The 13,917-nt window shown below is 47.2% G+C and overlaps 1 protein-coding gene across 2 annotated transcripts in view; it reads left to right on the forward strand.

Moving 5' to 3' along the window:
- LOC118087695 (myelin-associated glycoprotein) overlaps nucleotides 1-13,917 on the forward strand; it is a 34,337-nt gene that overhangs the window by 8,979 nt on the left and 11,441 nt on the right. The window contains exon 1 of one of the 2 annotated variants that reach the window (XM_035120614.2): nucleotides 1,717-1,805. The exons of the other annotated variant lie outside the window; for it this stretch is intronic. The gene's annotated coding sequence lies outside the window, so the exon portion shown is untranslated. Of the gene's footprint in view, nucleotides 1-1,716; nucleotides 1,806-13,917 lie in introns of those variants that run through there. 2 annotated transcript variants of the gene reach the window in all.

The raw sequence follows: 13,917 nt of genomic DNA on the forward strand, positions 1-13,917 counted from the left end.
AGCACTTCTGCAGATGCTTGCCTTCCTAAGGCCGTGAATGAAATGATGAAATGATGTATCCTAGCTGTTACACTGTGGGAGCGGCACCAAAATGTTGTTCCACAGGAAGTAGCAGCTGTGGTGGGTAAGAACTCAGTCATACGGGCAGAGCTGGCACTGCTTATGGGCGCCACGTGATCCTTGTTCTGCATTTGGGAGAAACTGATGTGACAGCACTTACACTTTGGAACTCGCTGCCTATTGACGGCAGGCAAGCGCCTACACTGGGAGTTGCAGTCCAGCGGCATTCGGAGGAGCCACAGATTCCCCCAAATGAGTGGGTTGGGCCTATGGCTGAGTTGCAGCCTGACCTGAGGTGGGCTGCAATAGCATCGCTACCACCATAAGGAGGGATAAGAGACATTTAATATAAACACAGTTTTTACAAAATAAACAGGCGGGGTTCTGGCCAACTCAAATCCTGCTCAGAGTAGGCCCATTGAAACTAACTTTAGCTGCACCCATCGATTTCAGCGGGTCTTCTCTGAACAGGACTAACAGTGGATGCCAACCCGGATCAAAAAAATCCATGTTTTGAACTCCAGGCTGATCCCCGTTCTATTGGCTTTGGCCTTCAACAGAGGGTCCCTGATGCGCTGAAACGGCATCAGAAAATGAGAATGGAGTGAAAGGGAAAGGAAGGAGAGAGGAGAGGAGAAACAGAATGGAAATAAATAGCATTTCAGAGCTGGGAGGGGTCCCAGAAGGCCATGTAGGCTGACTCCTGGCTCAGTGCAGGGATCTTGCACCTACAGCATCGCTGACAGGTGGCCACACAGCCTCTGCTTAAACACTACCAGTAAAGGAGAGAGAGACCACCATCTCCCCAGGCAGGGTCTTATGCTTTAGACTCATGTTGGATGCCAGATTCATAAAGGCTGGAAGCCACTGCCCCCAATCACATTTCAGAAATGGTGAGTGGATATTATTTGTTTGTTTACATTTATATCCCACTTGTCCTTTAAGGAGCTCAAAGTGGCATACAAAGTTCTCCCTCTCCCTCTTTTAGCCCCACAACAACCCTACCAGATAGATTAAGCCAAGAGTGAGTGACTGGCCTCCAAGAATAGGCATCTGCGAATGTGTCAATTTCAGTTTCTCTCTGTTTTTAATTTCCCCAATCCTAAATTTAGATCTCTCTCTTTCTTTCTCTTTCTCTTCCTCATGAAACTTCATCAGTGTTTTAGCCCAAATCTCTCCTGATAAACACATGTTTCTATGTCATTTCTGCCTCATATCTGGTTGCAAGAAATTTACCCTCGTATAATGCACCATTGCACGCCATTGTCACAACCTTGTGTGCATTTTTACGCACGCTTTCACCCCAGAGCGTGCCTTTTTGTACACATTCCTTGACCAGGAAAGTGCAAGGTTCGGGGACGTGCGCGTTCAAAAGGACAGCGACTCTGGGAGCACATAGCCAAACATTCCTCTTTGCCAGTAAAACCAGCAGGTAGTGAGGCAGGTTGGCGAGTGAGGCCAATTGGTGCTGAAGGCTGGAAGCAGCGGAGCGCAGAAACTTTGCAGCGCCCTGGGCTAGAGAGAGAGAGAGAGAGAGAATGAGAGAGAGAGGGAGGGAGAGAGAGAGAGAGAAGTGATTATTTATAGTTGGCAGGAGCGGGGAGAGGACACGAGAGGGAGGGAGGGAGGGATGAAATGATAAAGAGAATGACACACAGAGAGGAAGAAATAGAGCGTGAGGAGGAAGCTGCCCCGCTTGCAGGTGCTGGGGGGCAGCAGCTGGAGACCCCCCTGGTCTGTGATAGGTGAGTCCCTTGGAGAGATGTTTGTTGGGGTGGGTGGGGAAGGGGCATTCTTTTCTCGGTTGGGGGTCGCTTGGGAGCAAAGCTTGTGAGAGGGAGAAGTGTTTACTAGTTGTTTACACAACCAGTCAGAGGAAAGAACCCAGGAGTCCAGGGGACCATGCCAGGCTATCCCTTCCTCCTCCTCCTCCTCCTCCTCCTCCTCCTCCTCCTCCTCCTCCTCCTCCTCCTCCTCCTCCTCCTCCTCCTCTTCTTCTCTTACCCCCTAACCACACTGCTGCTCCCCTCCTGTAGTTGAAGGCAGAACCCAAGAGGCTTCCCCTCGCCTGCAAATCTGCGGAGATTTTGACAGCTAGGGAAAGCAGATTCTCTCAACCTCCTGGCTCAAGCCTGCAAAGAATCCTCTTCTGCCCCGAGAAGAGAAGGGAGACTCTAACCCCGTTTCGAGAATCCTGGGCTGGATTACCTCCCCCACCGCCTTCAACGAAAAACCAGCATAGACCCCCAGATCCCTCCCACAGATAAGGACAACAACTCGAGAGAAGCTGCTAAGACTCTGCTGCCCTCTCAGGCGGAGGGATAAAAGGCCCCAGAAGAACTCTGCCCTTTGCTCTAAGCCTCTGTCCACTAGCCACTACTTCCCTCCGATGCCCACGACATTTGGAGAAAGTCATGCTTAAAATGAAAACAGGGAGTTTTCCAGGGCTGCAATACTGTGAGCTGGTCAACCGGTTGGATGGATCGATGAGAAATGTTGTGGGTGACTGAAAATATTTTAAAATGAAATTGTGATTTCAGGCAGCAAGTGGCATTTTTCAACAGGCATCCCTTCCTCCTGTGTAAGAGAATTAAAGTGGGGTCTTTGCCTCTTATTAAGAAGGTGCCTGCTGTATTTGACCCATGAACAAGAAAGTAGGGGGTGTGGGCCGTTGTTGTTACTGTTTGTTTTATTTATATCCCATCCTTTTCTCCAAGGAGCTGAGGTAGGCAGGGCTGACAGGTAGTGACTAGCCCACGGTCTCCCAGATAGGTTCACAGCTAAGTGGGGATTTGAACCCTGGTCTCACACTATACTCCATTTCTTTAGAATGATTCCCCTCCCCTCAAGTATGTAAAGGTATGCATATTTCATTGATTAATTCAGGGATGGGGAGCCACAGACCTAAGGAGAGCAGATGTGGCCCTCAAGGTCTCTATATGGCCCTTGGAGTTATTCCTAGGCTGCACCCTTTTTCTGGCCCCGTTCTGCACCCGTTTTGAGTGCTTTTGGCTGACTAGCATGTGGTCTTGGACTGTGACAATGCCATACCTTCCAAGATATGGAAAGTACCGGGGAGGGGGATTGTGAGTGTCTGGGCCCCTGGGCCCCATAGTCAGGTTTCCTTGCCCCAAAACTGGAAGTTTACTTTTGCCGGGGAAGCTGCTTTGGAAAAATGTGTTATGATAGGCAAAAAATGCGTATGTGCATGTGTACGTTAGGAGCAACTAAAATGCTTAGCAACTTCCATGAGGAATTCTTTACCAATAAAATAAAATAAATACATTGCAAACTGATGTGGGAATGTGGATGTTTGGAAAAATGAGAAACTGAAGTGGACCTGTTGGCCCAATCCTAGTCAGGTTGTGTTATGTATTTATTGTGTTCACATCCCATATTTTTTCTTTAAGGAGATCAAGGTGGCAAAACGTTGTTCTCCCCCTCATCTAATCCCCACAACAACCCTGTGAGGAAGGTTAGGCTGAGAGGCTGTGAATGGCCCAAGGCAGGCTTCCTCAACCTCGGCCCTCCAGATGTTTTGAGACTACAATTCCCATCATACCTGACCACTGGTCCTGCTAGCTAGGGATCATGGGAGTTGTAGGCCAAAAACATCTGGAGGGCTGAGGTTGAGGAAGCCTGGCCCAAGATCACCCAGTGGGATTCCTGGCTGAGTGGGGATTCGAACCTTGGTCTCCCAGGTCCTAGTCCTGACACTCCTACCACTATGCCACATTGGCCCTTGGACTGTTATCCTCTTGGCCAGGGGTCAGCAAACCTTTTCAGCAGGGGGCCAGTCCACTGTCCCTCAGACCTTGTGGGGGGGGCGGACTATGTTCGGGGGGGGGGGGGAATGAACGAATTCCTATGCCCCACAAATAACCCAGAGATGCATTTAAAATAAAAGGACACATTCTACTCATGTAAAAACACACTGATTCCCGGACTGTCCGTGGACTGGATTTAGAAGGCAATTGGGCCGGATTCCAGCCCCTGGCCTTAGTTTGTCTACCCATGTTCTTGGCCCAGCCTCTTTCCTGAGGTTGGAAGATGCTAGGGAGAAAAAAAATAAGCAGGGAGGTGGGGATTCGATGCCGGTGTGTATGAATGTCCACAGGGAGACAGATTTTTTTAATGTCCAGGGAGCAATGTATGCCAGGAGCAGAGATGAACAGATAAGGTCAGGGTGGGTGGAGATAGGAATGGTTTGGGAGAGGGAGCCCATAGGGACAGAGAGAGGGAGTTTTGCAGAGAAAGAGAGAGGGGTGTGTCAGAACAGATCGAAGGGCTTGTAATTACAACTGCACAGATAACTTTTGTTGTTTTTTGGAAAGTGTGCCTGTGTGTGGCCTTTTGCCTTTCAATCGTTTGTTGTTTTTTTCAGTGCTAGTCTGTGAGCAATTTATATGGGTGACCATTAGTAGGTTTGTCAGCAATGGGATACTGAACCAAAAATTTCATGTGCATTTGAAAATGTCCAGGCAGATTTCCAAATCCATGTTCAACGTTAGCAGAAATCCAGCTGCCCCAACCTACCCTCGACTTCTTCATCCAGAAAAGCCAGAAAAATAATTGTAACATTAATCAGAATACTAGGCAAGGCCTGTTCCAGTGTGGGGGGTTTTTTTGGGGGGGGGGAAGGACTTGAGTGAAATGCCATCTGATGTCCCCACTCCTCGGCCAGTGGGCAGGTTTACCAGACTATGGTTGTTGTTGTTTAGTCGTTTAGTCGTGTCCGACTCTTCGTGACCCCATGGACCATAGCACGCCAGGCACTCCTGACTTGCACTGCCTCCCGCAGTTTGGTCAAACTCATGTTCGTAGCTTCGAGAACACTGTCCAACCATCTTGTCCTCTGTCGTCCCCTTCTCCTATTGCCCTCAGACTATGGTAGCAGCTCTCTAAGCTGCAGAAGGAGGCAGGAAGTGGTCGCCATTTAATTTCCCACAATGCCCCAGAGTGGTGCTACAGTTAGGGCATTGTGGGAAAATAAAAGGGTGGCTACATCCCACCTCCTGGGTTTGGTCAGAATGGCAGGCTGGAAGGACACTTCAGCTGGGTGACTGACATTTTAATTTCCTGCAACAAAGAGAGCCCTGCTGGACCAAAGGCAAAAAAACACATCTAGCCCAGCATCCTGTTCTCACGGAGGCCAGCCCACAAGCAGGACTTGTGTTGCAAAAGCAGAACAGTCTAAACAACAACACGCAACACTGATGGCTAATAATATGCTAACTGAATCTTTGTAACATAATATTGTTTCAAAGTTCGTAAACAGAAGAACTAAATATATATAGGAAAACACAAATAAATAAACTGTTTCAAAGATGATTCTTCAGCAGCAGCTTGCTACACTTTTCAGTGATTGCTGATCCATGACTATTTGTTGTACCTTTTAGGACAGTCATTTGAAACAGTTTATTATCTGGAAAAACTGTTCTGTTTGGTGCTGAGAACCTACCATCACACAGTTGTAGGACATTGACTTTGGAAAGGTTTTTTGCCTCCACCTTAAAGACTGACCGCATCTAACATTCATTTGAATCTCATTGTTTGTGTTTTCTCATATATATATATATATATATATATATATATATATATATATATATATATATATATCTTCTGTTTATGAACTTCGAATCAATATTATGTTATAAAGATTCAGTTTAGGGAAGCTTTTATTGTTTAATAAATTATTGTATATGGGCGGGGTATAAATAAATTATTATTATTATTATCATATTATTGGCCATTGTGTTGTGTGTTGTTGTTTACACAAGCAGGACTTGAGCAGGAGCTTTTAGACCAGGGAAGAACCTGTGGCCTTCCAGATGTTGTTGGTGTATAACCCCCAAGGATCTAACGCAGTGGTTCCCAACAGGTGGTCCGGGGACCCCCAGGGGTCCGCAAGCTATGCCAGAGGGGTCCGCAAGATGCTATTAGAATAAAAAATATATTAAATATATTTCGTATGATAACAGATTTTTTGTTTTGGCCACTTCCTGCATGAGCAGAGTCTAGCGCAAAACTAGAATTAGATAGAGGCAGTAGTTCTGCTGTATGCCGTTAGGTGGCGCTTTACAAACACTACTGTTTTGCAAAGAGGCAGCACGTGCATTCTACTAACGCTCACCTCCCCAAGATGCTTTGTGCGCGTCGGCTTCATTTGTGCGCTACTGCGCAGGTACCCTGTCTTCTCCATTCCCCTCCCTCCTCCTTGGCGTGCGCTGCTTCTTTGCAAAACAGTAGTGTTTGTAAACAAAGCGTTGTTTTTCGCGGAAGCTACAGTTCACGTAGTTAAAAATGGACCGTTGGTTAAAAAGTGGTTCGTTAAAACGACAAAGGCCTACAGATGAAGAGGAAGAACTGTAAAAAACGTATAAATATAAAATATAAAAAGATTCTTAATTTGGCTCTCACTTTTTAATTTTAGGATTAGGAATTAATGGGGGTCCTTGTCACAATAGCGGCTCGATGAGGGGTCCTCGAGAAAATTTTGTTGGGAACCCCTGATCTAACAGAAAGGAGAACAGCCTGTGAAAGGCTTGCAAGTTCTTTAAATACAGAAGCATTTGCCCTGAGAATCTGAACTGAAGAACCAGCTATGAAGTTGCAAGGCAAAATGTCTCTTGCTGGACTACAACTCCAATCCTTCCTGAGCATGAGCCATGGTAGCTGTGGCTGATGGGAATGTCTTAGAAGGCCACAGGTTGCCTATCCCTGCTCTACACGCTGAGCAGGTTCATAACAACGACAACAACCAACTTCCACCAAGAGGGCTGGTGGAGGAGAGACAGATCACCACACACCCTGTTCAAGCTCACCTGCCCCCTCCCACTATGAGCCTTGGTCTCCCCTGCTGTTATCCTCACATCCTGCTCCTTCGCAGGCAGAGAACCAAGGCTAATGAGCGAGCAGGTAGGGAGAGGCAACTACTGATCCCCTTTGGTTTACTGAGCCAGAACGAGGGATGGTGGACAAGGAGCTTGCAGTGGGGAAGAGAAAGAGCAGGTCAGTGAGCCCGCAACTGGAATGTGGTCTCCAAGCAGATGATCAACTAGGTTGACCCTCAATGGCAGCTCTGGAGCAATTGGTCCCTCTTCTACCAGCCTGCTTACTCGCCTGCATGGAATTCCTGGTCACCTGTGGTGACCAGGCAAGTAGTTAAATAGAAGACTGGGTGCAGGCGCGCACCCACCTATATTTCACTTTGTTTCTTTGAATTTGCATATCGCTTGATGGTAGGAAGCCTGCCAAAACTTTTTGAGTCGCAGGGGCTGGGTAGAGAGGACAGCAAGGCTGAGATGAAGCATGGAGATGCAGAGGAAACAGCAGCCCTGCTCTGGAGGCCGCTTGGTCCATCTCTCAGTATTTGACTAGCAGCAGCTCTCCAGGATCTCCGACAGGATCTTTTTTGCCAGCCTTATCTGGAGATGCTGGGGATCGAACCTGCCACCAAGCTGGCTGCTTGGATCCCGCGGGAGAAGCCTCTGCATGAGCCTCTTGTTCACAAAGGGCCTACGCACATGCAAGGCAGGGTGCAGGAAATGGCTGAGGCTAGAAAGCCAGCACACATCGAGGGCAGCAGAGGACAGTAGTAAGAAACAAGCAGACAGGGAGTGGGCAGAGATGCATAAAGGAAGGAGCATGCAGGACACTGGCTGCCCATTTGATACCCAACCAAGTTCAAGGTGTTACTCTTGGTATATAGAGCCCTTAACAGCTTGGGACAAGGTTACTCAAGGGCTGCTTCAATCTGTGGGACTGGTTCTCTTACAGGTGCCACATTATATTTCCCCTGCGTTTGCAAAATAAAAAAATGAATAAATAAAATCGACCTTTCAGCATAGCAGCACCTACATTTCAGAACTTTCTGCCTTCCCTGTACTCGTTTTGGGGCCTGCTTGAAGCATTTTTGTTTCCAGACATGTAGGATGCTGGCATGCATTTTAATTTTGTATTTTGTATTAGCTTATTGTTGATTTTAATTATGTTTCCAATCTTCAAAATATCCGTTTTTAGCATTTGTGCTTTATCGACAATGCTGACGTTTGTTTTTGCAAACCTCCAGGAGGTTCTGTTTACAACCAAGCGGCATGTACGTTTTGTTGAATGAATAAAGGATTGCGTGTAGGGGGTTGTAGCTCAGTGGCAAGATTTAAACTGAATCGTACCCATCCCCTGGAACAGGTGAGGATACTAAAGTACAGGGTGCTCCTGAGAATGCACAGAGTATCCCCTCCCCTATGGCTACTTTGCACCTCGCCCATTTCTTATCCAGAAAGCACACCCTGCATAAGATGAGCTTGCAACCCACATACAGCTCAACATATTAATTATTATTATATTGGAATTTATTACCTGCTCTTCACCATGGTGGGTGACAGCAATTTAAAATTCAGAAGATGTGATCCCTGGGTGTGTATGCCTATTCTGGACACAAGTTCATGCATAGAGTGTTAGGGATGCCAGCCTCCCTGCCCAGCTCTTTCCCCTTTGCCTTTGAACAACAGGATAATCTGCAGGCAGTAGCAGGAGATGGTTAAAAAGAGAGGAATAAACTCACAAAATTGTTGAGCTTGAAAGGACCTCGGGGGTCATCTAGCCCAAGCCTGTGGAATCCAGGAATGCTGCCCACAGCTCCCCCTGGGTGGGCTCAAACCACCAACCTTCTGGTTAATAGCCACACACACTAACCCATTGCATCACTAGCTGCCCTGAATCAATGGAGTTCAACCAATAATAATGATAATAATAATAATAATAATAATTTATTATTTATACCCTGCCCATCTGGCTGGGTTTCCCCAGCCACTCTGGGCGGCTTCCAACAGAAATATTAAAATACACTAATTTCTTAAAGATTAAAAGCTTCCCTAAACAGGGCTGCCTTCAGATGTCCTCTAAAAGTCTGGTAGTTATTTTTCTTTTTGACATCTGGTGGGAGGGCGTTCCACAGGGCGGGTGCCACTACCGAGAAGGCCCTCTGCCTTGTTCCCTGTAACTTGGCTTCTCGCAGCGAGGGAACCGCCAGAAGGCCCTCGGCACTGGACCTCAGTGTCCGGGCAGAGCGATGGAGGTGAAGACGCTCCTTCAGGTATACTGGACCAAGGCCGTTTAGGGCTTTAAAGGTCAGCACCAACACTGTGAATTGTGCTCGGAAACGTACTGGGAGCCAATGCAGGTCTTTCAAGACCGGTGTTATGTGGTTTCGGCGGCTGCTCCCAGTCACCAGTCTAGTTGCCACATTCTGGATTAGTTGCAGTTTCCAGGTCACCTTCAAAGGTAGCCCCACATAGAGCGCATTGCAGTAGTCCAAGCGGGAGATAACTAGAGCATGCAGCACTCTGGAGAGACAGTCTGCGGGCCATCAAGTTGCCATGAAAAGCACAGCAACAATAGGCCAGGCCGGTCAGTTGGCAACCTTTGGGAAGCCACACCCGGCCTGTATGTAGATGGGGTCGGAGAATGCGAGTGCCACAAGCGGCAGAGAACACACAACATGTGCAGCACCCTTAATGAATCAGAGCCAGCCTCCACTCATCAGGGCAGCCTCCCCCCCCCCCCAGATGGGAAGGCGTAACATTGAAACTGCCTCTTCCCCACCCCCTATTTTGCTTTAGAAATTAAGCACTATCTAGCCGCTGGGGTGCAAGCAAGGGAGGGGAGGGGGGTGAGAGGCAGCGGCTTCAAATTGGTGTGGACAGCAGCTAGATCGCCCTGAGGCCACCTCTCCGTGCATCGCTAGAACATTGTGCGCTCTTGGTGGTGATGCTGCCGATGACACAGAGCCCTGGCTCTGTGGTGGGCTGCAGGCCTGAGCGAGAGGAGGGTGCAGATGTCTGTCGCTTGGCAGCCAGGATGCAGGCAGAGAGGAGGGGGCAGCTGCTGTTTTTTGTTTTTGTTTTCTCTGGAGGGGAGTGGGCTATCTCAAATCCCAAAGGATTGCGGGTGGGCGCTCAGCTGCAGGCAACAATTAACTGAGCCATGCTAGAGGTGACTGCCTGGCGTTTGAGGTTCTGGTGCTGGCCATAGAGGCTGGGAGCTGGGACTTGGCAGCCTGCCAGCACCTTCGGGCTCGCTGGCTCATGTGCCTCTGTGTCTCTCTCTGTGTGTGTGCCTGCTGCATCCCAGCGAGCCTATGGATGAACTCCAGAGCAAACCTGTTCTATCCAGAGGTAGCTTGAGGCTTGAGGTGGCTCTCGCCGCATCCAGTGTGCTCCCACCACTGGCATAGGAAGTGGTGCACACACAGCCAGCATCTATCCTGTGTGACATACTGCATTTCGACGCATTCCCCCCCAAAGCCAGTTCCGATCCAAATTGATAAAAAGAATGTTTTCCCTCCCTATAGAACAAAATATTATGGGAAAACATTATGCCAAAGTTGGTAAATGTGAGTCCGATTCACACCATACCTCTAAAACAGGCATCCCCAAACTGCGGCCCTCCAGATGTTTTGGCCTACAACTCCCATGATCCCTAGCTAACAGGACCAGTGGTCGGGGAAGATGGGAATTGTAGTCCAAAACATCTGGAGGGCCGAAGTTTGGGGATGCCTGCTCTAAAGCAATATGAGACCACTTTGAACAGTCATGGCGTTCCCCCAAAGAATTCTGGGAGCTGTAGTTTGCGAAAGGGGCTGAAAGTTGTTAACAGATGCACACACCCATTCTCTTTCCAGATATACAGTTTTCAGAGTAAACTGAAAAAAGAGGCATTGGTTCTTAAACTGCTCTGTGAATTACACCTCCGTGAGAGGAATGGTGGACTCTCTCAGCACCCTTAATGCAGCGTTTCTCAACTGCTGTTCCCCGTGAGACGCTGGCTGGTGTGCCGCGACATGCGGCGACGAGAAGGGCGATTTGCATTGTCACGTGCCTGGCGGCCGCCAATAAACAGCACTGACCCGCCGGAAAGCAATATTTCTCCTCCTCTTTCCCAAAGCTCAGTGCAAACGAGCCTGGCGGCCGCCAATACACAACACTTACCCGCCGGACGGCTTGTGAAGCCTTATTACAGGAGATTGCAACCAACACAGCAATTGGCAAGTGTTTCTTACAGTCATAATTATAGTCAATATAGGGCGGCACAGAGTTAAATTTTTTAACTTTTTTAATGGTGGTGTGCCACGTGATTTTTTTCACGGAACAAGTGTGCCGTGGCCGAAAAAAGGTTGAGAAACACTGCCTTAATGAACTACAAGTCCCAGAATTCTTGGGGGGGGGGGAGTGTTGACTGTTTAAAGTGGTGAATGTGAATGTGCATACCCTCCAACATTTCTCCAGTGAAAATAGGGATGTCCCATTCCACAGTGATAATTGTACTATTTATACCCCACACATCTTACTGGGTTGCCCCAGCCACTCTGGGCAGCTTCCAACATATATAAAAACATAATAAAACATTAAACCTTTTTTTAAAAAAACTTCCCTAATACAGGATTTCTTTCAGACAGCTTGGGGGTCAGATAACTCCATAACTTCCAGCATTTCGCCAATGAAAATAGGGACATCCTAAGGAAAAGTAGGACATTCCGGGATCAAATCAGAAACTGGAATGGCTTCTCTAAATCAGGGGCGCCCCTAGAAAATAGGGAATGTGGCACTAACTGAATTTTAAAGTAGTAATGTGCCCAGAGCCCACATGTCTTGATGGCATCATGGTATAAAAGTCCTGCATTCAATACTATTTGTGCCTGCAAAAGGTTTGTGGTTGGCATACTGCTTTGATTCCAATTCTCCATAACATCCTGCTGAAATACTGCAATTTTTTGCCCCACAAATATTCTGGTTTGTGTGTACAGGGGGTGGGGTGTTGTTCTGCTATAGTGAGTGCCGCTCCAGACAGTAGTAACATTGAGGAAGTACTACAGGACACTTATATACTCACCCACCCAAGGTGTGCTTACTTGGTATAAGCTGTATTCCCCCCTTGCTTAAAAAAAAGTGTGTTTACTCTTAGAAATGTACAAATATTGGGAGTGGGGGACAGGGAAGCAAGGGCAAGAATACAAAGAAGGAGGAAACAATGTGTAGAAAAGAAATGCCCATAAAAGAAACCTGTGATAAAAAAATAAATAAATACGGTTGGCTTTCCCAGCGCTTCTAATATTGTTTAGCTTTAGCATATTCAGGAATCAAAAGTTTTGTGTCTCTTTTGTAGGAAATGTATTCTTTTTTGTGCATTCTGCAATGATGGGAGTCAAAGTGCCCCATTGCACATCACATTTGCTATACAGTAGTCTGCTTTCGCTTTCCATCAATTTGCAATTCCTGGTGAGGGAGGGAGCCCAGCAGGGTGTGTTTTCTTGCGCTATTTTAGTCTCTTGCAAGGCCCTTTATCCCAGTTTCTCCAGGCCTTGGAGACTTTTGCCAGGAGCCTGGTGTTTCGACATCTTCACGTTGCAGCAAGAAAGTTAAAGGGGACCCTTTAACTGAGGTTTTTGGATGGGCTTTCAACAGCCTTGAGATGGGCAGGAATCCAGCAACATGGAGCTTCACCCTTCATGGCTAGGGGCAGCTCAAAATGTTTTGCTGCCTGAAGCAAAGGATTAGATGCTGCCCCACCTCACCAATCCACATACTGTACAAAAGTTGATTGACTGGCAGTTAAATCTTACTTTGCGAGGGTCATAGGGCAGTGCTAGAGCTTCTGTTTTTGGATGAAAACAGTCTGAGTCCTTGCAAGACAGAGATGCTACTTTGCAGTTCTCTTGCCCTGAATCTCCTACCATTCTGCTTAATTGCTTCTAGCATTATGAGGGAGGGAGAAAATCTTTGCTCCGTCTGCTTTCTCTACATCAAGCATAGTTTGACACAATTCTATCAAGCTCCCCCATTCCTCACTTTTTTCTCTAAATTAAAAATCCCCAACAATTGTAATCTTTCAGTCATAGAAGAGCTGGTCATTTTGTCTGCCCTTTTCTGCGCCTTTCCCACCTCTGGGATATCCAGCCAAGGCTGGGAGTAAGCCCCATTGAAGTTAATAGGGCTTACTTATGAGTAGGGATGGGCAAGTCTGCCCATTTTGGTTTTTCTCAGTTTCTAATTTGCCCCACTTTTAAATCCAGTTTCCCACATTTCCTCATTAGTTAGGAACCTTATTTTTTAAAAATTATCGTAAGAATTCACCCGCATTTTAGTGCGCATTACTCCTAATATTAACCTTTTTCATGTGCAATTTTCGCCTATTATGCCTATTTCTGCAAAGCAGTTTCCTGTAATATAATGCATTTTGTATGCTCTTTTTGCTACTGCTTGTATCTTTGTGCACCCTTTACCCCAGTATATGAATCTTTGTACGCAATACTTTGATGGACAACTGCATTACAAAATTCAAAGGGCAGATTTCGAAGGACGGCTGCTTCAGTTTGCATATTGTTTCGGGAACTCTGCATTACGTAGGTTCCCCTGTGAAGGTAAACTGGGTTGAATTTCTCCTTCAGCACTACTTCTGAGTAGACATGGCTTGGTTTGCACTGTAAGACAGCTGAGACGTGTGTTCGGTCGGTGGGGGATGACACAGCGTGCCAGGAGAAACAATGGGGGAAAGGCCATGTGAATTTAGCCAAAGAAAGAGGCCAAAGTATGAGTCCAAACTGTGTATTTCAAAGGTTTGTGAAATCCTGGACGTCCATTAAAGACAAGCTGTCTCCTTACACTTCTTTACACACACAGCCCTCAGTCTGAACATCCTGGCAGCAATTCAGAAAATCCAGAACGTTTAACAAATCTGTTCCTTGGTCATGCCTTGCAAATAAGCTCACTAAAGTTACTAGCCCGGGAAGAGGAAACAATGCTTACCAGCAAGCGACAGACCTAAGAGGGACAGGGCTTCCATCCCCATGTCTCCCAG

The sequence above is a fragment of the Zootoca vivipara genome, chromosome 6 (genome assembly GCF_963506605.1).
Source record: "Zootoca vivipara chromosome 6, rZooViv1.1, whole genome shotgun sequence".
Taxonomy (NCBI): Eukaryota; Metazoa; Chordata; class Lepidosauria; order Squamata; family Lacertidae; genus Zootoca; species Zootoca vivipara.